Here is a 22,897-nt window from a genome sequence, read left to right on the forward strand (position 1 = left end):
CCTCCTCTAGACAGCCTACCCTGATGGATCTAATAGTAAAGGAATTCTCTAAAACCCAGACTACAGTAATATGAAATCCAAATGACTCCTTTCTACAGTCCCCCTTCCCAGAAACACAACACACTGGTTTTTATATCTGTGGTTACTGCCAGCTGGGTATGAGTAAAAAATCATGTCTTAGAAAATCAATATTCTCTCCTGGCATGATGGCACACGCCTTTAGTTCCAGCAGTAGATAGTATAGAGGGCCTATAACCAGGCCAAAGCCAGTAAGTCTCCTTCCAGCAGCTCACCTTTTAAAAGTGTGTTTCTGCTCATAACCATTGGACAATGGACCCAAATGTATAATCCATAGCCTCTTGTATAAACACAATGGAGAAGGGCCCTTCCAGGATGTATGCATACGTTCCTGGACCACATGGTGAATGAAAGAACTAAAAGAATGCAACAAAGAGGTATTGATTCTCTTTAAGAAAGCTGGATGACAATGAAGTATTGTAGAAACTTCTGCACAGAAAAGAAAACAAGCATAAAAAGACAACCTGCAGAACTTGAGAAAATGCTGGCAAACTACGTACCTGCCAGGATCAACATCCAGAACATATAAAGAACTCAAACAGCTCAACAGGAGAAAACAAATAGTCTGATCTTAAAATGGGCAAATGACCTAAACAAATATTTCTTTTAAAAAGACAAACAGCCAACAAGTATTTGAGACAATGTTCAATGTCACTGATCATCAGAGAAATATAAATCAAAACCACAATGGAATATCATCTCACCCTAATGAAAATGGATACTATCAAAAGCACATAATAATAAAATAGTAGTAGTAGTAGTAGTAGTAGTTTTCGTTTTGTAGTAGTCAGAAATAAAGTAAAAAAGGTTGTCGTCGTCGTCGTCGTCGTCGTCGTCGTAGTAGTATGCCAGGAAGGATAAAGTAAAAAAAGGTAACTCTGTCATACTGGTAGAACTGTAAATTTGTACAGCTACAGTGGAAAACTGTATTCAGGTTCCTTAAAAATGAAACAAACAAACAACTAGAAATAAACCAGGCGTGGCATGTGCAGGCCTGCAGTGCCAGCACCCAGGAGGCTGAGACAGGAAGATCATGAGTTTTAGGCTAGTCTGGACTATATTTCAAAAAGCAAAACAAACAAAAAATACCCTGGAAATAGAACTACCACACAATCTAGAAATCCCAATACAAGGAATATATTTGAAGGAATTGAAGTTGGTATGTCAAAGAGACATTTTTATGACATGTTCACTGGTCATAATAGCCAAGAGAGAGAAAGAGAGAATCAACCTCAATGTCCATCAATGGGGGAATGGACAAAGAAAATGTGGCGCACACACACACACACACACACACACACACACAGAGTAGAATATTATTTCACCATAAAAGACTGAAATCCTGTTATTTGAAGCCATATGACTTAGAAGCTATTACATTAAGTGACATAAGCCAGGCAAAGAAAGATGAACACACATTCTCACAGGCATGGAATGCTGTGTGGAAGCTACAAAGTTGACTTCACAGATGCAGAAAGTTGAACAGTGGTCAAAGGTTAGGAAAGGGTCAAAAGCACGGAAAGTGGACAATTCATGACGGTGAAGTAAGATAGACAAAAGATTTCTAATCTCCTATAGTGTAGTAGGGCATCTACAGCTGACAATAATTTACTGTATAATTCAGAACAGCTAGCATAGGACTGACTAACTGACTGGCTGGTCTTGCAAAAAGGACTCTCAATGTTTCTAACATAAAGAAATTATATCTGAGAAGACAGATACATCAATGATCCTGATTTGACCATCACACACTATACAGATGTACTGGAATACCAGCAGTCCCCAAAATATGTGCAATTATGTCTGTGTGTAAGTATGCAGCTATATACATTCATGTATATGTGCTTTAAAGGAGTAAGCTGGCTACTCAAGCTACCATGGCTACCTCTTTCAGAATGTTGTTCCAGAGCAGTGTTAGCCCCCTAAATCACAGCATGGTCATGACTAGAATGGTCACATTATGAAACTAGCTGTCTTCAGCAGCTACCAAATAAATCTGTTCTGGCAGATTCTATGAAACACAGCTTTATAGTCCTGGGTCATAGGATGGACTTATCCTCCAGCCCATCAAGCAGTAAGTATTGGTGAAACTCAGGCCTTTAAATATGAGGAACAACAAAGACGAGGTTAGCAGAAGTAATGTGGTCAAGAACCTCTGAGTGAGTATGTCTAAGGAGGGACCTTAGGATGAAGATGAAAATGTTAGTATCCTTTATTTTTTGCTGAAAATAATAAGTCAAACCAAACTATTATTTAGCATGTTTATGGACACAGGCACAATGCTTAAATTTGTGTGGCAACTGTCACCTAATGTACAAGAGGCCTCCTATGTAGGATCCCAAGGCAGAAGAGGGGCAGTGGCATGTTAGACGTGCAAACTTACTTACAGACACACTCTTTAACACAGTGGATGACTGAAGCCAAACTACTATGCAGTTCCTGACTGACTCACAAAATATGGAAAAAGTAGCTCAACTTACAGAAGAATTATACTTTTTTTTAGCTAGGAGAGTTTGAAAATTTGCTGACCTCTTCTATGGTGAATGCCTGTCAACAGAATGTTTAGGAATATCTTTAAAGAAGCAAATACTAAATCTGTCCCTTTCAAATGAGTTGAATTTTTAAAAATGAGCAAAAGCCATAATTCCTCAAAAAAAAAAAAACATTTTGAAAACAAGCTCTTAGAAATAATTGCCACCTTATGTCATGACATTGCCAATTTCAATTAAGGACATGTCTAAAATCTATCTACATAAACTTAACTAGAAATACCTAGTTTCAAAATTTCCCCAAATGAATGGTCTTGAATCCAGCTATTAAAACATAAAAATATACAAACTCTTCCAATGAGTTTGTAACTATTGATATCTAGAAATATTAAAACTAATATATTAGCTGAGTTTCAGAAACTGATATTTATTACATAGAATCTAGAACTTCCTTAACATATACATATTTGTGAAGTCTCTATTAAGAAAAATATATACTCACTTGAACCAGAACTTTAAACTACTAGATGACACCAACATATTCCAAAGCAATACAGTATACTCATTTGTGCTATTCTTACTAGTAAGCATTCTTAGTCACTAATTCCATTTAATTATTCAACAAATGTCTATCTCCTACATGAAAGGCTCTGTCTCTGCTCTGAAACAAAGCAAGGGACAAAACTGACAAAAATCACTAATCATATAACTCCTGTTCCAGTGAACAGAAAGAGAAAAGATACTAATGGAAATTGTCATAGTCAGTATTCAGTTGCTGTGAAGAGACACAATGACCAGAGCATTGTCATGAAGAAACACTGGGCTCGGCTTGGTCTTTGGGAAACTCCAAAACCCACCCCATTGATACACTTCCTCCAACAAGACCACACCTATTCCAACATAACAACACCTTCCAATCCCTCCCAAGTCTGCTACTCCCTGATGACTAAGCATTCAAATATATGAGCCTATGGATGTTCTTACTCAAACCAGCACAGAAATATTTATTATATTAAATGGTGATAGAGAAAAAGCACTGTGTGAAGGGTTACAGAGAATACTAGAGAATTGTGAGGGCTGCGGAGGCCCCTGAGAAGGTAAGACACAGGAAATAAGAGAAAAACATAGGCTGAGTTGGAAGAAGATTCCAAACAGAGAGAACTAGAGATAAAAAGGCCCCTAACACAGTGCTTGAGGAACATGAAGGAGGCCAATGATGATGGCACAAAGTGTAGTTAAAGAAAAAAAGAACTTGAGAGGACGGAGATGCAGTAGTACAGGAGCTGGGTCCTACAGACCTGTGTTGTACCACATGGCAGTCACTAGCTACAACTGGAGATGTACTATGACTCAGCACAAACAGTGAACTAAACAAGGACAATGTAACCCACTTCAGAAATAAAAACACTTCTGACATACAAGCTTAAATAAAATACAGGACTACAATTAATTTCAACAGCTTCATTCCCTTTGCCAGATATTTTAAAACTACCTGTGTGATTCTCCAATGTTTCTTACATTGTGTCTCTATTTTATAGTAATGATACAAGCTACACTGTTCTGGGGGCCTCACTGAGAACCACAGTATTTACTGAGTGAGATGGAAAGCCACCACTGGGGTTTCAGTACAACAGAGCATAACAAGACTTCTGCTTCACAGGAAGATTCTAGTTGCTGTAAGGACTCTAGCCTATGAGGGACAGAGAAGTAGAGATCACTGCAACTGGCCAAGGTGCCAGCAGGGGAAGCAGTTCTGACCGGTCAGATGTGGGGGTACTTTACAGATTTGCACATGGTGGGGGTAGAGGACCACAAAAATGAGAAAAATGAAATACAACATTTAGTGTTCTAATAAGCACCTGAAAGGATAGCATTCTCATCATTGTGATGAAAAAAATAAATAGAAAAGTTAGTTCAGTTTGGGACATGTTCAGTGTAAATATCTATTAATATCAGTACTGAGATGTTAAACCAGCAGACCCATATACAGGTCTACAACTCAGGAGAAAGCCTGGATTAAAGAAAAAAAAATGGGAAGCATCATCACACAGACTTGAACTTTTCATTAGGGAAAATGTATAACATAAATAAAATTATAGAGAAAGCAGTAAAATAAAACTCATCAAGCAACTTCAGAAATAATCAATGCATGGTCATTGCTATTTCTCTTCTGTGACTTGAAATGAACTAGAGACATTATAAGTAAGACATTTAAAGACTTGATGTAGAAAAGACTCACAGTGAGGATGGAAAAGATAAAGAAGTGCCCCACGGATAGAATATTGAAAATGAGTGGCCAGTGAAGGCAATATGAGACCAGAAACAGATGCCCTGGAACCAAGATGAAGACAGCCTCAAGGAAAATGGCAGGACCAGGTTTGTCAAACCCTGCTGAAGAGCCACCAATGAAGTCAGATCCCAGGTGCTCACCAGGGGAAGTGTCAGGAGCACGTCAATCAAGAGTGGTGGGATTCTAGGTGGACATGGAAACACGAGAGTAAAGAAGTCTAAAACAGGGGAAGTGTCAGGAGCACGTCAATCAAGAGTGGTGGGATTCTAGGTGGACATGGAAACACGAGAGTAAAGAAGTCTAAAAAGTAGAACCTGGGGCTTCTTTAAATAGGAAAACAGTAGCCAGTGGAAAAGATCCAACAGAGGAAAAACAGGTGATGTGAGTAGGGGAGTGGGCAATGTCCTGAATAGTCAAGAAGGAAGGACACCCAACAGACAGGGGCTGTCTAGGACAGAACTGTAACTAGCAAACAGACAACTTTCAATGTTGTGTTTTACTATGTATTATTAATATAGAAATGCTATACATAACATATATACAGGAGGATACTTAAAAGTTTAACTAATATGTTCATGTATCAAAATATTATTTATAAAAAATCAAATTCTAAACCTTCAGTGACTAGAGACAGGTACCATGCTAAATTTAAAATATTATGTATTATCCTAAGTATATAATAGAGAACATATGAATGTTAGAAGTATACCAGTCTTTACATCTGAGAATATACATTTACTAAAAAGTATTTTTAAAAATTGTAATACTCAATCCTACAATATAGCTGAAATTCAACTGAAAATGCAAAAAAAAATAACAAAAATAAACCTAATAATATCTAAGAATTACAGGTTATTTTTTAAATCTGGAGAAGTTATTTACATAGGGAAATGTAAATTATTAGCATAAGCCTGAATTGTATCAGCAGATTCTGTTCCTGTAGTAGCACAGATGATTAACAATGTACAGCTTCAGCAAAGAGCAGCACACTGAAAACATGGAACTGTCACCTGACCAGCTGGTAGAACAGGCAAGAGCCCAACCCAATCCACAGTTAGCAAAAACATGGATCCAACTTGCTCTATTATACCAGCACCACTGGATACTTGCCAAGACCTTTACCAATTGGGAAGAGCTTTTTGAATGTTTTCATTTAGTCTCTCTGACATCCATTATTTAAGCAAGCTCACCAACTGTCGGAGCTACACACACTCAAGTCAGAGTGTTAAACACAATAGTAAAGCAATGCCACTACAAAAGGCAAGTCAGGAGTATGAAAAGGAGGCAAGCCAGAGAACTTTATCTGGCTTCTTATGGACACCTCTCATCAACCACATGAAATGACAGCATGAATCCATGAACCCTAGGCCCTAAAACAGGCAGATTAAGCAGCATGGAAATGAGTCATAGTCATACAGCACACAAGAAAAGCTGACAGTACTTCTCACTGTTTAAAATGTAGTATCCATGACCGTCAGGCCCTGACCATCTTCTCACAGGTGTCTGTCCAAGGTCTAATACATTGCCTGGCAGAGAGCAGGACCTCAAGAATAGTTAGTAGCTAGACATGGTGTCATATGCCTATGATTTCTGCACTTGGGAGGCAGTCTGGTCCATGCAGTGGGTTCCAAACCAGCCAGGGCTACAAAGTAAGACAAGAGAGAGGGAGAGAAGGGGAGGGGGGAGAGAAGGAAACAGGGAGGGAAAAAGGGTTACTAAAGAAATAATAAATGACCAAGAAACCATAAACACAGTAAGAATAACAATGTTTGAACAAACCTCAGGAAAGCTGCTCTGGCAGTTGGATGGGGATAAAGGTAGGCAGATAAGCAAAGCCAAAATGCAAACTACAAAGCAGATTCTTTATTAACAAGTGATTTACAAGTTACTAACTAAATAAAACATGGATCCTGTTTACATCATGACTTAAAAAAGAATTTTGTTTTTTAATGAACCATCAGGGAAGTTTAAGCACATACTGTAAAACAGGTCATATTTAGGGATATTTTTGCTTATTCAAGGTGTGATAACACTAACAGAGTTACATTCTTAAAATAACCTATCAGGTGGAGATATATAATAGAGTTTGTTCAAAAATGCTACCACTTAAGATTTGCTGTAACTCCAGGATGGGGGGTAAAATGGGGGAATACAAGTGGAGATTTACATGAGAAAGGCCATATTCTGACTACCTGTGGAAACACTGGGCAACAGGAACATACAGGTTTATAACACTAATTCCACCTTTGTACAGGGTGGAATAAATTCTGTAAATACTTACAGAGAGTAGCCATAAAACCCGTGCATTTGCCCCACCACAGAAAAATCACTGAGTGGTATTTTGGGACATACACTGGCAGTTTTTCAATGGAGAACTGCAGAATAGAGTTCTGTCTTTTCTCCATCCCCGCCAACCTATTAACCTAAGAATCATGGGCTTCATATTTACACTCACCCTAGTCCGCTGACATCTCACTAGCTTCTATCTCCTGTGCAGTCCCTTTCTGGGCCATACTAGCTTTGCCTTCTTACTCTAGTCCTCTGCAGTAACTGAGAGCACTCAGCCTTTGACCCACCATTCTCATAGCTCCACTGACACTGAAGCTTATGCCCATGTAGCTTAACCCCTTCTCTATCCTTTTCCTTAAATGCTATCATATCACCAGTATACCCTATAACATCAATTTTCTCTCAAATGTGTCACTCTTGCTACTCTGAGTTCCTCTCTTCCATCTACTTACTCAGCTACTTTCTGCACATTTCCAAGGCAAACCAAATAAGGATGGAACCAAATAATTATCTGGATGTCTATTGTGTGCCAAATTCTGAATCCAGAACAAAGGTAACAGAAACAAATATAACAGATGCAGACATCCTCTAAACCATATAATCTACCACAAATTGTCTTAGTTACTGTTTCTATATCTATGAAGAGACGTCATGACCACAGCAACTCTTATAAAGAAAAACATATAATTGGGGCTGGCTTACTGTTTTGGAGGTTTAGTCCATTATCATCATGGCAGGAAGCATGGCAGTGTGCAGGCAGACATGGTGCTGGAGAAGGAGTTGAGAGTTCTACATCTTGATCTGTAGGCAGCAGGAGTCTGTGTCACTAGGCCTAGCTTGAGCATATATAACAGACCTCAAAGCCTGTCTCCACAGTGACACACTTCCCCCAACAAGGCCACACCTCCTAATAGTACCACTCCCTATGGGCCAAGCATTCAAACACATGAGTCTATGGGGGCCTGGCTCCCATAAGGCTTGTAGCCATAACATAATGCAAATACATTTAGTCCAACTTCAAAAGTCCCCATACTCTTATCACAGTCTCAACAATATTTAAAAGTCCAAAGTTCAAAGTCTCTTTTGAGATTCATGCAATCTCTTATAAAGTCCTATAAAGTCAAAATCAAAAAACAGGTTACATACTTCCAACATAGGATCTACATTACCATTCCAAAACATAGAGAAAGGAGAATAATGAGGAAAAACTGGACTAAAGCAAGAGGGAAAATCTGCACAAACTCCAAACTCTATACCTCCATGTCTGATGTCAAAATGCTCTTCAGCTCGCCAATTCCTTTCAGCTTTGTTGACTGCAACACACTTCTTTCTCTGGACTGGTTCCATTCCATTAGCAGCTTTCCTTGGCAGATATCCCACAGCTCTGGCATCTCCAACATCATGGGGTCTCCAAGGCCATCCAGGCTTCACCTTCACAGCTTCACACAATGGCCTCTCTAGGCCTCCATGCAGGGACATCCCTGACACATGCCTGGCCTCAGTGGCTTTCCTTTGTAGCTGAGATCCCATAACCCTTTCTTCTAACCTTGATTCTAAAGCCAGAACCACGTGGCTGAAGCTGCCAAGTTCTGTTGCTTGTTGGGGTTGGAACATGGCCCCCTCTTTCAAAATCTTTACTGACCATCTGGTTTGATGGTTTCCTTCACTGCCTAAGCTTGGCTATCCTAAAACTCTATCTGTAGATCAGGCTGGCCTCAAAGTCAGAGAGCCACCTGCCTCTGCCTTCTGAGTAATGGGATTAAAGGCCTGAGTACTGAGGTTAGGTCCACCACGCCTGGACCTAAGTGTTTCTTTAATTCCTTTTCACAAATTGGAAGCTTAACTGGGTGGGGTCTTGCCCTGAGGTCCTCACTCCCTTTATTCCATTTCTTTATCTGTTTATCTCCTTGAACACAGGACTTAGATCCATTCCGCTTTCTGGTGCCCCTTTTCTCCTCAATCTGTACATCTTGTATTTTCACTTGCTCAGCTCGCCCCTTTTCATTATAAATCTTCACAAGAGCAAACACTAATAACCACAGGACAGAGTCAATATTAGGCTTCTTTGAGATTTCCTTTGTCAATGCAATTAATCCAAAACTCTTCACTTTAGCCTCAAACTTTTCAGACAAGGGCAAAAAGCAGCTACATTCTTCACCAAAATATCACAAGAAGGATTTCTAGGTAACATACTAAAATTATTCTCCTCTGAAGCCTCTTGAGCCAGGATTTCTCAGCTCAAATCACCCTCAGCACAACTGTCTTCCATGTCCCTACTAGTATGGCCTATTAAGCAGCATTTAAAGCATTCTACTGCTTTCCTAACCCAAAGCCCGAAAAAAATGGTCAAGCTTATCACAATATCCCACTCCTGATACCAACTTCTGTCTTAGTTAGGGTTTCTGTGACCACAGCAACTCTTATAAAGGAAAACAATTAATTGGGGCTGGCTTACAGTTTTAGAGGTTTAGTCCATTATCATCATGGCAGGAAGCATGGCAGTGTGCAGGCAGACATGGTGCTGGAGAAGGAGTTGAGAGTTCTACATCTTGATCTGTAGGCAGCAGAAGTCTGTGTCACTAGGCCTAGCTTGAGCATATATAACAGACCTCAAAGCCTGTCTCCACAGTGACACACTTCCCCCAACAAGGCCACACCTTCTAATAGTGCCACTCCCTATGGGCCAAGCATTCAAACACATGAGTCTATGGGGGCCATGCCTATTCAAACCACCATACAAATGGTATCCAAATTGTCCATGAATCTTCCAGGCCAGAATGTAAGTGCTTTACTTCCCTATCTCCTCAGAACTTCACATACTGCCCAACACAGATCCTTAATAAATATCCAGACAATGAAATCAATAACTCAAGTCAATGCATTTGTCTCAACAGTACTTAAACCTCTATAGTACGGGGTCATCCTAACTCTACAAATGAAAGGTAGAAAGGGTGTTTGATGAGGCCTTTTGAAGTATCAGGAGGTGAAGAGGAAACTTCTGGAGTCAGTCTCACCACTACCAGTTAAAAGCAACTCTGGGTGTGGTTGGCGACTCTCTTTGCTATTCTGGATCCTTTGTTCCCTCCTCCTACTGACACCTTATCCTTTCTCCCTCCCAGCTGTAATGGGAACAAACCTGCTACCCCTTCTATCCCCACTGATTAGAGCATATGGTTTCCTCTTGACACCAGTCTCTTTCAGTTTCTATCTCGACCCTAAACCAAACAAATTTCTCCAGCTGTTGTGCTGCTGCTAGCTCAGAGCACCAAGTCTTAAATCAGTCCCATTACCAGCTAGGGGTTTTTTACTAAGACTCCAGGCTGAGGACCAAGTCAACTAGGGGGGAATCAGGAAACAAAAGGGCTCCAGAAAGTTGAACTGTAAGAAACCTAGGGGCTGATTCCAGTCCCAAGATGACAGACAGCACCTTCCACAATCCCAAGCCTAGGCCTTGTTCTAACAGTATGGATGGGAACCATCATCACACAAGACAAACAGGCTGCTTGCAGACAAATCTCTAAACTAGCACCCTTGGGAGGAAAAAGCAAAACTACCAGAAAATATCCTGCAGGACACTAAAGAACTCATTAGTCTCCCTTCATCTACCCCAAGATTGGTTGGGGTTAGTCTAGCTCCTCTGCACACACCTGAGGATCAGGCACAACAACTTGTCAAACCATGGCCACAATCCAGCTCTGCTCAGGAACTCTAGACTCTAGGTCTCAAAACAGAGTGGGGTACCTTCCAGGCTCCACAGAAACGGCTTGGAAAGAAAGGAGTTTCCCAATACAGAATTATTCTGACCATCTACTTTCTTCTCATGAGGTGACTGTAAATATCTAATACACAATGTTCAAGAACCTTTGAGGTCTGAACCAGTTCTAGCAAGAATTCCCAGTGAAGACTTGTGCTCTCGTGGTAGCCTACAGCAAGGTTGGCAAATTTTTATCTTTAATGTCTTAAAGGATAAGATGGTAAATATTTCAAGCTTGCAGGTCATACGGCTCTTGTACCTACTTGACCATGTCATTGTGGTAATACATAAGCAACAGGCATTTCTGAGATCCAATAAAGTACAGAAATAAGCACCTGGTCTATAGGCCATAGTTTTGTTCACTAGGATCTGCTCTTTTAGTATTTCATGTTTCAGAGAGGAACAGAGGCCATCATGTAGCTAAGTACCCCTACTATGAGATTCAGGTCTCCATTTCTGCTACTTGCTCTATAAGGCACTAAAAAAGTCCAGTCTGTTTATTCTGAAAACCAACCTGGAATCAGAAACGTAAGCAAAAGTAGAAATGGATATAGACATCATTTCTGGGAGCTTGACCCTGACTCTGTACTCCTATTCAGCAAGTGATAGACAGAAAGAAAGCGTGTCAACAGCACTTCCTGAGCCTTTAAGTCAGTGCTTCTCAACCTTCCTAATGCTGTGACTATTTAATACAGTTCCTCATGTTGTGGTGACCTCCAACCATAAAATTATTTGTGTTGCTACTTCATAACTGTAATTTTCCTACTGTTATGAATCATAAAAAAATCTGTTTTCCAATGGTCTTACGCATCCCCTGTGAAAGTGTCAGTTGACCCCTCAAACCCACAGGTTGAGAACCACTGCTCTGAGTGAACGGCAAAGGCCAATATAGGGAAGGAAGTGCGTCTGCATGTGTCAGTTTTATATTACTCAGACATGGCTACTAAAAAGAAGAAAGTGTAAACAAAAATCTACATTTTAAAAATAGATATGGTATGATAGAAGATGTAGATGGTTGACAGAAGCTAGCCCAGGAGTCTGAAAGGGTCTTGGGATAAAAAACAAGAACAAGGCATACACCTGTACTTTCAAGCTCTTCCTAGAACTGACTCACACACTTGGTAAATCTGACCATAAATATTTCTATACTGATATCCCAATGTCATCCCAAAGATATCTAAAAACAAATCAAATGTGTCTCCCTTGAAAATATTTGAATACTAACTTTCCTATTTCTAGCAACCATTAAGGCTCAAAATTTTAGCACCTTCCTTCTCCATGTCCTGTCCCCAAGCCAAAATGGCTGTCTGACCTGTCTCTCCTTTCTATTCCCATAGGCTTCACACTAACTCCCACCTCCAGTCTGGTACCTTAGCTGTCTTCTGCCCGTACCACCTCCCCCACCCCATGCCAGGCTTACCATGATGTAGATATAGGATTTTACCCAATATGCTTACTCATCCTCCTCCCATGCACACATTCTTTTCAAGGTCAAGGCTCACTGCTACCTCTCTGGCTTCTAAGCTTCCAGAACCTTACCTAATTTAAGGGGTGCACAATAATTGAGTGAACCCTGATTTTCATCGTGAGGCTTATCATTACTTCCCACACTGAGCCCAGAGCAGCTCACTCTGCAGACCCCTCTACCATCTCACTCCCCCCTCCTACCTATCTGCCATTCTGAAAACAACCTCTGGCTTGAAGAGCCAAGCCGATCAATGCCTGACCCTCTCCATGTTCTGTCATTGCTGCATCACATCTCTGCCCACGCTTGGCTAACCTTGCCCAGTGATGACGTCGATGCCCTGCCCCCTCCATGTATTCCAACTCCCACGCAACTGCCAACTGTGGAGCTTTAGGGGGAGCTAAGAGATGCAAGAAAGGGGGAGATGGTAAAAAACGGACAATGAAGGGCATTAAGAGGGTATGCTGGGGTCTTTGGTCCCTAAGAGCATTGCCCTCCTAATGGGCAGGGTTGGCAGACAATTGAAAGCGGAGGACGAGGAAGAAGAGAAGGAAGAGGAGGAGGAGGAGGGAGAGGGGGAGGAGGAGTTGGAGGAGGGACCAGATTTTTCCACTGAAGGAAAAGCATGATTTATCTGCAACCACTGACATTCCATGTATAATGAACACCATGTAACCATGAAGCCCAGTAGATACATAAAAAAACCATGACTTGCTGTCTACACCGCTTCCCGCACCCTCTGTACCACCTGCTTGTCACCTAGGATCTGCCACTATAATGCCAGTATCACCATTCCAGTCTGTTGCTCAAAACTCAAGGCAGGCTGATCCTCACTATCAAGCACAATGACCATGTGTTCCACATCTTAGGGTTATCTCACAAACCACCTGCATGCCAGGTAGCTCAAAAACCAACAGCTGACTCAAAGCTCAAGAATGGATCCACACTTCCAACATCCACTCAGCTAGGAGATACCCCATAACATACAGTCAACGCAAACCAACAACTCCACCACAACACCAAAACCACAGAACCACCACCCCCACCCCCACCCCACAACACCCACAACCCCAAACACCCACAACCAACAAACCCAACACACAACAAAACCCACACCAACCCAAACAACACCCACAACACACCACCCAACAACACCACACATCTGTCCCAAACAAGCCCACGCTCACATACAGACACACAAGAAACCCCTCACTCAGCACACCCAATCAAACCAGAAGCCACCTACAACACCTCAACACCCCCCTCAACAACCCACGCGAGAACCAACACACCATAACAACCAAACACACAAACACAACCACAAACAAACACACAATCCAACAGTCCACAAACCAACAAAAACAACAAAAAAAAAAAACAAACCAACAACACACTGCCCCCCCACAACCAACCCACCGCCACACCACCCCACCTAAAACACCCCTACTAACAAAAACGCCAAGACCCGACCAAGCAGTTAAACCTCTCCTGTTCCAAAATCATCAAAAGAAAGTCCTGGCTGGGGATGAGCTGGGAGAAAAGGTCATCAAAACCAAGATCCTTTTTCCTACATAGACATCTATACCCTATCGCATGACCTCAGTCAGAGAAAGCTATCGCCGTGAGACTCATAAAGCGTTATATAACATGACGGCTCCACAACACTCTCCCGCCCACCCAATACACAGACACACTCAAGGCAAGTACACCAAGCCACAGAGCTCGAAGCGAACAGCGAAAACACCAATGGTGAGGTGGTGAGGACCAATCCTGCCACCCACACACACAACCACCAACCCACCCACCACCCACCAAAACACACCCCAAACCACACAAAAAAAAACAAAAAAACCCACCAATCGACCCCCACACCACCACAAACACTACCAACACGGAGCACAAACATACTAGACCCACCCCACAACACCATGCCAACACCCTACCAACCACCCCCACAACCAACTCCACACCATAAAAACCACACACCCCACAACCCAACAACCCACCACCCCCCCCACAGCACAACCCCCCACCACCCCCCACACCCACAAAACCCCACAACCACCACACACAAACAAACACAAAAAAACATAAAAACAAAAAAAAACACAACCAAACCGAAAACCAAAAAAAAAACAAGCAGCACCCAGACTATCCCCCAACCATTGCAGACAGGCAATGGAAACAGCCAAGGTGGCACACACTCTCTTGCCACCAGTGCCAAAGAAAGCCAGGCCCTTGCTGCCTCAACCCTGCCTTTACCTGCTCCTTCCACCTAAGAGGACAGAGAGACTTGCCTGGCTCTGGCATTCTTCCCCTGCTGGGTGGCAGGTGGGGGCCACAACACCAACACCACCCTGGCTAAAGACAGACTCTGTACAGCCTGGCAGAAGGACACCCAGGAGCCTTGGCAAGGGAGGGGTAAGGTCCAGAGACCCCTCTATTTTGACATAACAAGCACTGCAGCAGCAACAGGTTTGGCTGGGCCAGTTGTCCTCTGCTGTGTCACTTGCTGTTTCTCTAAAAAAACAAACAAACCAGAAAATAAAACAAAAAACAAATTACGCCAAAAGTGAAATTGAAATAAAAATAATAAAAGCATATTTGTCAAGTGCCAAATCCCATCCCTGACCACAAACAAAGCTACGAAGGAGTCCTGAGTATATTCACCCTGTTTCCCCATAGCCTCACTTCCCCCATAAGGAAGATGACCCACCACCTAGGAACTTAAGGTGCAGCACGTAGAGCTGTCCACAACTCTTGACTCATAGCTGCCCCATCCCTGCAGCTGCCTAGGTTGCTAGAGCAGCTACCCAGAGGGCTTGCTCCTCCTCCTCCTCCTCCTCCTCCTCCTCCTCCTCCTCCTCCTCCTCCTCCTCCTCCTCCTCCTCCGCCCCCCTCAGCGGCGCAGGCGTCTGTGGCTGGTGACTATGCACACCGGCCAGGGGGGCGCAGCTGGCCAGTTCAGCGCTCCATCCAAGTCTCCCATCGTCACTACCACACCCACGTTATTAATGGGGAAGGGGGACCGCACAGAACCTGCCCGGTGGCATCTCCTCTGGCTGCACCTGCGAGTCCCAAGCTACACCCTGGCCTTCCCTCATGCACCTCCATGCCTCTGAAGAGCTAGAAGGAGCAAGCTCCCACATCTCAAACAGGCTGCGCCGTCCCTCGCCCCCTCAACCACCTGTCTCTGCTTCCCTCCCCCGAAGCCTCTCCCAAGTCGCCGCACCCCTGCATAGCACCACGCTCGCCGCCTACAGGGAAGCTGAGTTGCAGGGCGCAGTTCAGGTTCGTGCGCCCGGGGTTGCGGCCCCTCAGGCCTGCACCGCCCAGACCGCCGTCCGCGACCGCCTTGCCTGCAAAGCGGCATCGGAGGGGTAAGCGCGGCCTGGCCGGGCACGCAGGGGCCACGCGCGGCCTGCCTGCCTCATCCCGCCCCGCAGCTCCTACCTGGGCGGCCCGCGGCTTCCGGCGCAGCACAGCAATCGCAGCCCCGCGGCGCAGCAACCCGCGGGAGGCGCAACGCTGCGGACTCAGCTCCGCCCGCCCTTCCCACGCTCCGCGCCCGCGCCGCGCCACCCTGCGGCCAAGTCCGGCGCTGCGCCTGCCCGGAACGCGGTCGCCTCCGCCCATCCGTGCGAAATGCCGCAGAGGATCTGACCAGCCAGCCAACCACATTCTCGCCGCCAATAGGCCCGCCCTAATCTGAGGGTGGCTCCAGAGCTAACCTTTTCTTCTCTAGTCCTGGTTTCTCTGACCTTCTCTTCCCAAGTTTCTCTCTCATGACACCTCTTGTAAGGTAAAGAGTAGGAGATGTGGGTCGGGCTCAGGCAACTAAGGTAGATTCACAGGTGTACATCTAGGTCACTTCTGGAGCTCAGTCGAAAAAGACTATGCTTTCGTGTACCTGTAAATTCTTATTCAGGGGATGTTTTCTTGACAGTTCTCTAACTTAGACCAGTAGGAAATTGGAGAAGAACTGGGGGCCCTCTCTACAGAAAAATGCGCACTTACACAGAAGCAGAGTTTTGCATGCTATTTCAGGATATTTTTAACTTCTCAGTGTCGTGACCGCCAACTTCAGACCTCTGTGGGTGCCTGTGGCAGGTAAGCCAGTTGGCAGTTCCTGAAACTGCCACTTTGCTGTCTTTCTGGGACATCTTCACCAGTCTCTGAGCTCATGTTTCTGCCTATAAAAAAATCTTTTTGTAGTCCCAGCAATGGGAGTGGAGGCAGAGCGTAGACCGACAGATTGTAGAGGGGCCTGGTTTCTGGCCAGTCTAGCCGCCTCTACTTCTGATCACACACACCCTCCTCCTTCTCCTTTCCTTAAAGGCTAGCACAAAAGCCTCGTTCTCCTTGATTTTCTGACATCACATTCTGCTTTTTAACCACTGTTAGATATACATACACATGTTGATGTTTCTGTAGTTGACTGTAAACTCTTTTAAGATCAGTCTTTTCCTTCTGCAACTAAGGTAATTTACATAGTTCATTTATTTGACAATAGTTTATAAATATTCAAAGTGAATGAATTGAGGGAAATCCAAGTGGTAGGTAGCAGTGAGATACCCAGAGGAAACTGTACCCTACTTCTCTTTGGTTGCTCCAACAGCAATATATATTCTCCCAGGTATAACTCCATGGCTGGAAAACAGAGTCCTTAAGATGGCAAGATCTTCTCATTTCTTTTTCTTCTGCACAAAGCAGCCTCAATTCAGTGGTTGCTAGATGAGTTAGGATACAAGTTCATGTAGAATGCACCTGCCAAGCAGCAGTTATTTATTCCTCCACTAGTGTCCGTGAGTCCAATAAGGGGCACCACCCCCTACCCATTGCACCTGATAGAAGAAACCAGAATGTCACCAATGATTTTCACTCCCTCCAGCCAATTACTATGTTTTGTGACTTTTCCTGGGAGATATGAATAAACCAATCCATGACAGCCAAAGAAACTATTCCAATCAAGTTTAATTTAGTGAACCAGTGAATTTATTGGGGTGCCTTATAGGAACATGGATAACTGAAGCTGCATGACTGAAAAGCCCAATTCCCATCATGAGTAACAATTCATGAAATCTGCAGTTGTGGAACTTCCTGACCTATGTATAGACAGCTCAGACTATCTTCTCTCTGTAGCTGTTGCTACTTTTAAAAAGGAATTACTTATTTTAAATAAGATAAGTAATGAAAATTTTTTGGTCTGAGTTTATCAGATGTTACTGGACTGGACATTGTTAATATATATAATGGAGTTTTTATCTGAATCTGTCAAATGTTAATGGACTAGACATCATTAATGTAATTTTGGCTGTATATATTGTATATACTTACTGGATAGTTTTTCTTGTATTAGTTATAAGCTTTCTTTAATTTTAGACAAAGAGAGGAAATGTGGTGGTATTGTGTTTCCCAAAATATTGTGTACCTTAAGGTGGGGCCTTGTGACTAGTAAATTTCAGGAGCTTTTTGAGACTCCTCAGTTTTGAACCTTATACATTTAGTTTGCTTCCTGAGTCTTAAGAAGACTGCCTCCAGGAGGGTATGTTGCAGTATGGAAATAACTCCATAACACATGCTATCCATACTCTACTTTCTAAATCAAACTTCAGAGGTCCTCTTCCTCTTTATTCCCAGCTCAGAACCATTTTGTGTGTGTGTGTGTGTGTGTGTGTGTGTGTTTGTGTGTGTGTGTGTGTATGTTTGTGTGTGTGTGTGTGTGTGTGTGTGTGTGTGTGTGTGAGAGAGAGAGAGAGAGAGAGAGAGAGAGAGAGAGAGAGAGAGAGAGAATTTCCACATTTGTCTCCACCTCAGGTACACTTTCTGCTTCCAGCCTCACCAGGCTCAGATCCAGGCCCACATCTGCTGTGGGCTGTATGTGTGTCCTCTTAAAAATTATTTTCAAATCCAGAGATCCAATGAAATAGTATCAGGAGGTAAAACATTTGGGATATAGTTAGGACATAAAAGTGAAACTTTTGTGAATGGAATGCATGTATTTAAAGAAGGGGCATTTGCAGAGTGCAAGCTACACACAAATGCAATCTCAGTACTTTAGAGTCTGCAGCAGGAACATCATGAGTTCCTGACTGGCCTAGGCTATATATATAGAAAAATATAAAAGAATACACCAGGGAAATTGCTTATTCTCACTGCTCTCTACCACTTGATGCAAAACCAAGAAGACAGGATTAAAAGACAGAGAGAGAGAGAGAGAGAGAGAGAGAGAGAGAGAGAGAGAGAGAAGAGAGAGAGAAACCTGCAAAAACAGAGGCTAACCTTTACCAGAAACAAACTTTGAAAGCATACTGATCTTGGGCTCCTCAGCCTTCATAACTATGAGAAATAAGCACCTGTTGTGTAATCTATCCAGTCAATAGTTTTCTATTATAGCAGCTCAGAAGACAGACAACATTTCAGACTGAAGGGTCTCCGAAAGCATCAATCTCTTCTCTGCTTAAAACCACATGAGAGCCAAACCTCTTCACTTGGCTCACTAGGCTTCAAAGATCTCCTTAACTGTGTCCCCAGCCTCCCCTCTTGGTACTTTCCTTCATACTAAACAGCAGCCTCCTTCCCACTCAATAGTGAACACTCTCCCTGCTACACCCTACTCAACTTCAGCTATCCCCTTTGCCTTCTCTTGTGTCTCTGTTCTGAGTCCATTCTTTTTGTGGCATTAGTCCCTCAATACCGATATTTACTTCTGTGACATCTGCTTTCCCTGCCTTGGTGATACCTCTGCACCAGTGTTCTCCATGCCTAGTACAATATCTGATGTTATGTAGAAGCATGAACATTCCAATTAAATAAATGAAAGGTAGACTATAACACACACCCCAGATAAGAGGCCCTGGGGCAAATATAGTAGTACTCTGAAATTCGGTCAGATCAGGCTTGTTTTGTTCTGTTTGATTTTTTGTTTATTGTGATAATGTCTCACTGTGTAGCCCAAGCAGACCTCAAACTCACAATCCTGCCTCAGTCTTCTGAGTGCTAGGAATACAAGTGTGTAATACCACACCTGGCTAGAAGACAGAAGGCAGATTTTAAATACTAGCACCACTCACCATTTTCAAATGATTTTCAATCTTTCTGAGTCTTCAATTTCCTTAACTGAAAATGGGAATGATAACACCCAGGATTGCTCTTAAATATATGTGGTACTTTACAATTTTAAAATCTTCTCCATCTATATATTAGCCAGTTATGTTATATCACTTCACTTGATCCTTGCAGTAACATTTTCATTTGACAGCTGAGGAATTTTCATATGAGGAAACTGAAGTGAATCAATGGAACACCATTTTCCATAGGTTACCTAGCTAGTCACCAGGCAACAGAAGTTTGAGGTTGCATTCCAAGTCTAGGTATTTTCTACCACCAACAACCCCCAACCTGCTCCTCCCTTCCAGCTCTAGAGGAGGAAGCAATGTTTGGGCACATATGTCATAGTCATGTAGCTAACGAATGGAGACACAGAACTTCTGAAGGATTTTTGATGTATAAGGTAGTTTGGTTGGGAAAACTTCAGAATAGGAAGAAATGGGCTGAAGAGTAGTTGACCTTGAGGCTAAACATATACTTGAATTTTTGTCCCCCTTTGCATCCTAATAGGATAATCTCAATTGATAGATCATCTTTATATGACACTGGACACTTTCAGGCTCCAAGATTACCAGCAGCTGGTGGCTGTTTACTCCATATTTACACTTCTGCTCATCACCAAACAGCTATTAAACTCTTATTAAATGTTTTGTTATGGCTTGCAGACATCTGGCCAAACTAACCTCTCTGAACCTCCATTTCTCCATTCTGTAAAATGGGATTGATAATATCCCAGCACATAGCTGTTATGTGAATTAAGCAAGATAATAAAACAGCTGTTGGTGGGCTATTGCTAGTGGAAACACCTGCCCCAAAATCCTACCCTGTGTCTGATGGTTTTTATGCTCATAGAATGTCTGTTTATCAACTAGGCAGAGGACAGAGGGGCGATTAGGAGCCTGAAAAGCACAGAAGGAGTATGAAGGCTGTTGTTCTCTTCTAGTGTTCCTTTCACAGAGATATGGAAACAGCTTTGAGGCTCAGAGCTTTTTGGAACTGTTCAATAATGACTTGTGAGTCATATGCAGTAATGTTAGCTATGTTGATGGCTGTTGCCTGAAGCTGTAAACTTATCTGTTATGCAAAAGTATTTTTTTAAGACAGAATCTCTCTATGCAGACCAGTTTGGCTTCAAACTTGCAGTTCTCCTGCCTCAGCCTCCCAAGTTTAGGTGTGTAGATGTGCATTACCACACTCTCACATAGAAGGAATTTGATGAGAGGCTTACCCAAGATCTTGGTAGGCAGGAGGCCTGGACCAGTGATTGCAAAAACATGAGAGCAAGAGAAAAGTAGTTTTCTTACTGACCACAGTTAGGGTCAGGGCTCATCTGAGGCTTCTTTCTGGGAATTCCCAGAAACAACTGGAAGGTACTTTGAAAACATCAATGAAATCATCAAACAAGGCATTATAAATATTAAGGACAGAAATGGCATCAGGCATTTAGTAAGAACTCTATACACAAAAGTTCCTTAATATGAGTGCACTTGAGCATCAGGCAGAGAACCCCTCTCTGCTGATGAGTCTTCTGATGCCACCTTTGCACAGAATTTGTGTGTGTGTGTGTGTGCGTGCCTGCCTGCCTGCCTGCCTGCCTGCCTTCCTGTCTTGAGCTCCAGGAAACACCCAGTGGAACTACCTTCATGGGTCCTCTTGTGATTATGGTGTTTTTTTTTTTTCTTTTAAAGATTAAATCGTTTCTTTTTCCCCCTTTCTGTTCAACAAAGACAACAGCCCTTTGGTTTTTGATAAATGTTCCTTTCCTTGTAGCAGGTGGATTTGCCCCAGGCACTAAGAGCTGTGCTTTTAAAACACACAGAAGCCGGGCTGTTTGTATCTGCTGCATCTTTTTTTCTCCTATTTTCTGCCCTGAAGGCTGGGTTTTCCCTGCTTTGGCAGGCTGATAACATGTGGAAGGGAGGGAACAGTTCCAACTAATAGACTAATTAGTGATACAAGCCTTTAATAACTGAGTATAGGAAAGTCATTCCCTACCCTCAAATGATTAATTTATTTAGTGCTGTTGTGCTACATTAAGGTAAACTAGTCAACTTCTAGCTATTGACAACTTCAATCAATCCCTTTTCTTCATTCCCTTCCTTTCCTTTGCTATAGTGTGCTCAGGCAGTATAGAAGAGTCAATTCAGCTGACAGGCAGCTCTGGCAGAAGTGCTGATGTCACCATTTCTCACGCCATTAAGAACTGTAGGAACTGTGAAAATCCAGCTACTTTTACATGCTTGCTTCTTAAAGGCCCTGTCCTCATAGCCCCTTCCACCAATGGTTATAGACTACCAGCTTTGTCTTTCAGAACCAGCCTACTATGGGCCTTAAAAGCATATATTGACATTCAGTAGCCTGGATTTCAATCTTAGCTTCCTCATTGGCTGTCCAGAGGATCTAAAATAAGTCCCTTCACTTCACTATGCCTCAGTTTTCCCACTTGTAAAATGTTGCTGTGGAACTCTTTATCTTTTGGGGATGACATGGCCATTGCCATCTTGAAGTCAGAACAGATATAATCATTCACAATTGACCCTCACAAGATCAGGCCTATTAACATTCCTTCCAAGAAGGTGGGTGGGGAGGATCAATGGACCTTCAATTTCAATTCTAGCCATGCAGTCTTGTCCTACCCCAAGTTTCGTGTAATCTTGCTCCAGCTTCATGTGGTTTGGGGAGATGCTAGAGAATGTAGGATTCCAGTAAAGTAGCACTCACTAGTTGTCATCTGTGGTGTGATGGGGCTTTTTGGTGATGGAGACCTTTGTGAATCACCCATGAGTAGCATGTAAGTGACCCTTCACTCATGTTCCTATACTCAAGCCCAATAAACTCATTGGTTCACCAAACTGAATGGAATTGCTTTTTTGGCCTGTCATTGGTTGCCATATCTGGGGTGAGGACATGTTTATTCAAGTCTCCTCAAGAAGAGTTGTGTAACAAGTGGGAATCCATTTGTCTCTCCCTAAGGTTCATCTGAGGATCCAATGAAGTAAATTTTGTCTAGTACTTAGGACATACTAAGCCCTCAGTAGCTGTTAAATATACCTCGTACATAGGAAGATAATTTGATGAATGCTAGTAGAATAAATGAGTAGCGTAATTTATCAGTATATTATGAAGCCTTGATGTTCAAAGGGATGCAAATAGGAGGAAATGAATAATAAATCAAAATAATAAAGGCCTTTAGTTGAGTGCTTATCAATCAAGGTCTATGTTCTGAGCTAATTGCTTCTTGTACATTCTTTCTTTTTTTTAAAAAAAAAAAAGATTTATTTATTTATTATGTATACAGTGTTCTGCCTGCTTGTATGTCTGCAGGCCAGAAGAGGGCACCAGATCTCATTACAGATGGTTGTGAGCCATCATGTGGTTGCTGGGAATTGAACTCAGGACCTCTGGAAGAGCAGTCAGTGCTC

At 42.7% G+C, this 22,897-nt stretch overlaps 3 long non-coding RNA genes across 3 annotated transcripts; 1 reads left to right on the forward strand and 2 right to left on the reverse strand.

Moving 5' to 3' along the window:
- The first annotated feature begins 721 nt into the window (after positions 1 to 721).
- On the forward strand, positions 722 to 941 carry LOC114702380. The gene is made up of 2 exons (XR_003735977.1): positions 722 to 841; positions 886 to 941. It is a non-coding gene; the product is annotated as an uncharacterized LOC114702380 (long non-coding RNA).
- An 869-nt stretch (positions 942 to 1,810) lies between these two features.
- On the reverse strand, positions 1,811 to 7,888 carry LOC114702378. The gene is made up of 2 exons (XR_003735975.1): positions 7,849 to 7,888; positions 1,811 to 6,499 (listed from the first exon to the last, which is right to left on the reverse strand). It is a non-coding gene; the product is annotated as an uncharacterized LOC114702378 (long non-coding RNA).
- Positions 7,889 to 14,662: 6,774 nt separating this feature from the next.
- On the reverse strand, positions 14,663 to 16,005 carry LOC119089131. The gene is made up of 2 exons (XR_005092963.1): positions 15,819 to 16,005; positions 14,663 to 14,885 (listed from the first exon to the last, which is right to left on the reverse strand). It is a non-coding gene; the product is annotated as an uncharacterized LOC119089131 (long non-coding RNA).
- Between the last annotated feature and the right edge of the window lie 6,892 nt (positions 16,006 to 22,897).

This window comes from Peromyscus leucopus, chromosome 15, assembly GCF_004664715.2.
Source record: "Peromyscus leucopus breed LL Stock chromosome 15, UCI_PerLeu_2.1, whole genome shotgun sequence".
In the NCBI taxonomy this organism is placed as follows: domain Eukaryota; kingdom Metazoa; phylum Chordata; class Mammalia; order Rodentia; family Cricetidae; genus Peromyscus; species Peromyscus leucopus.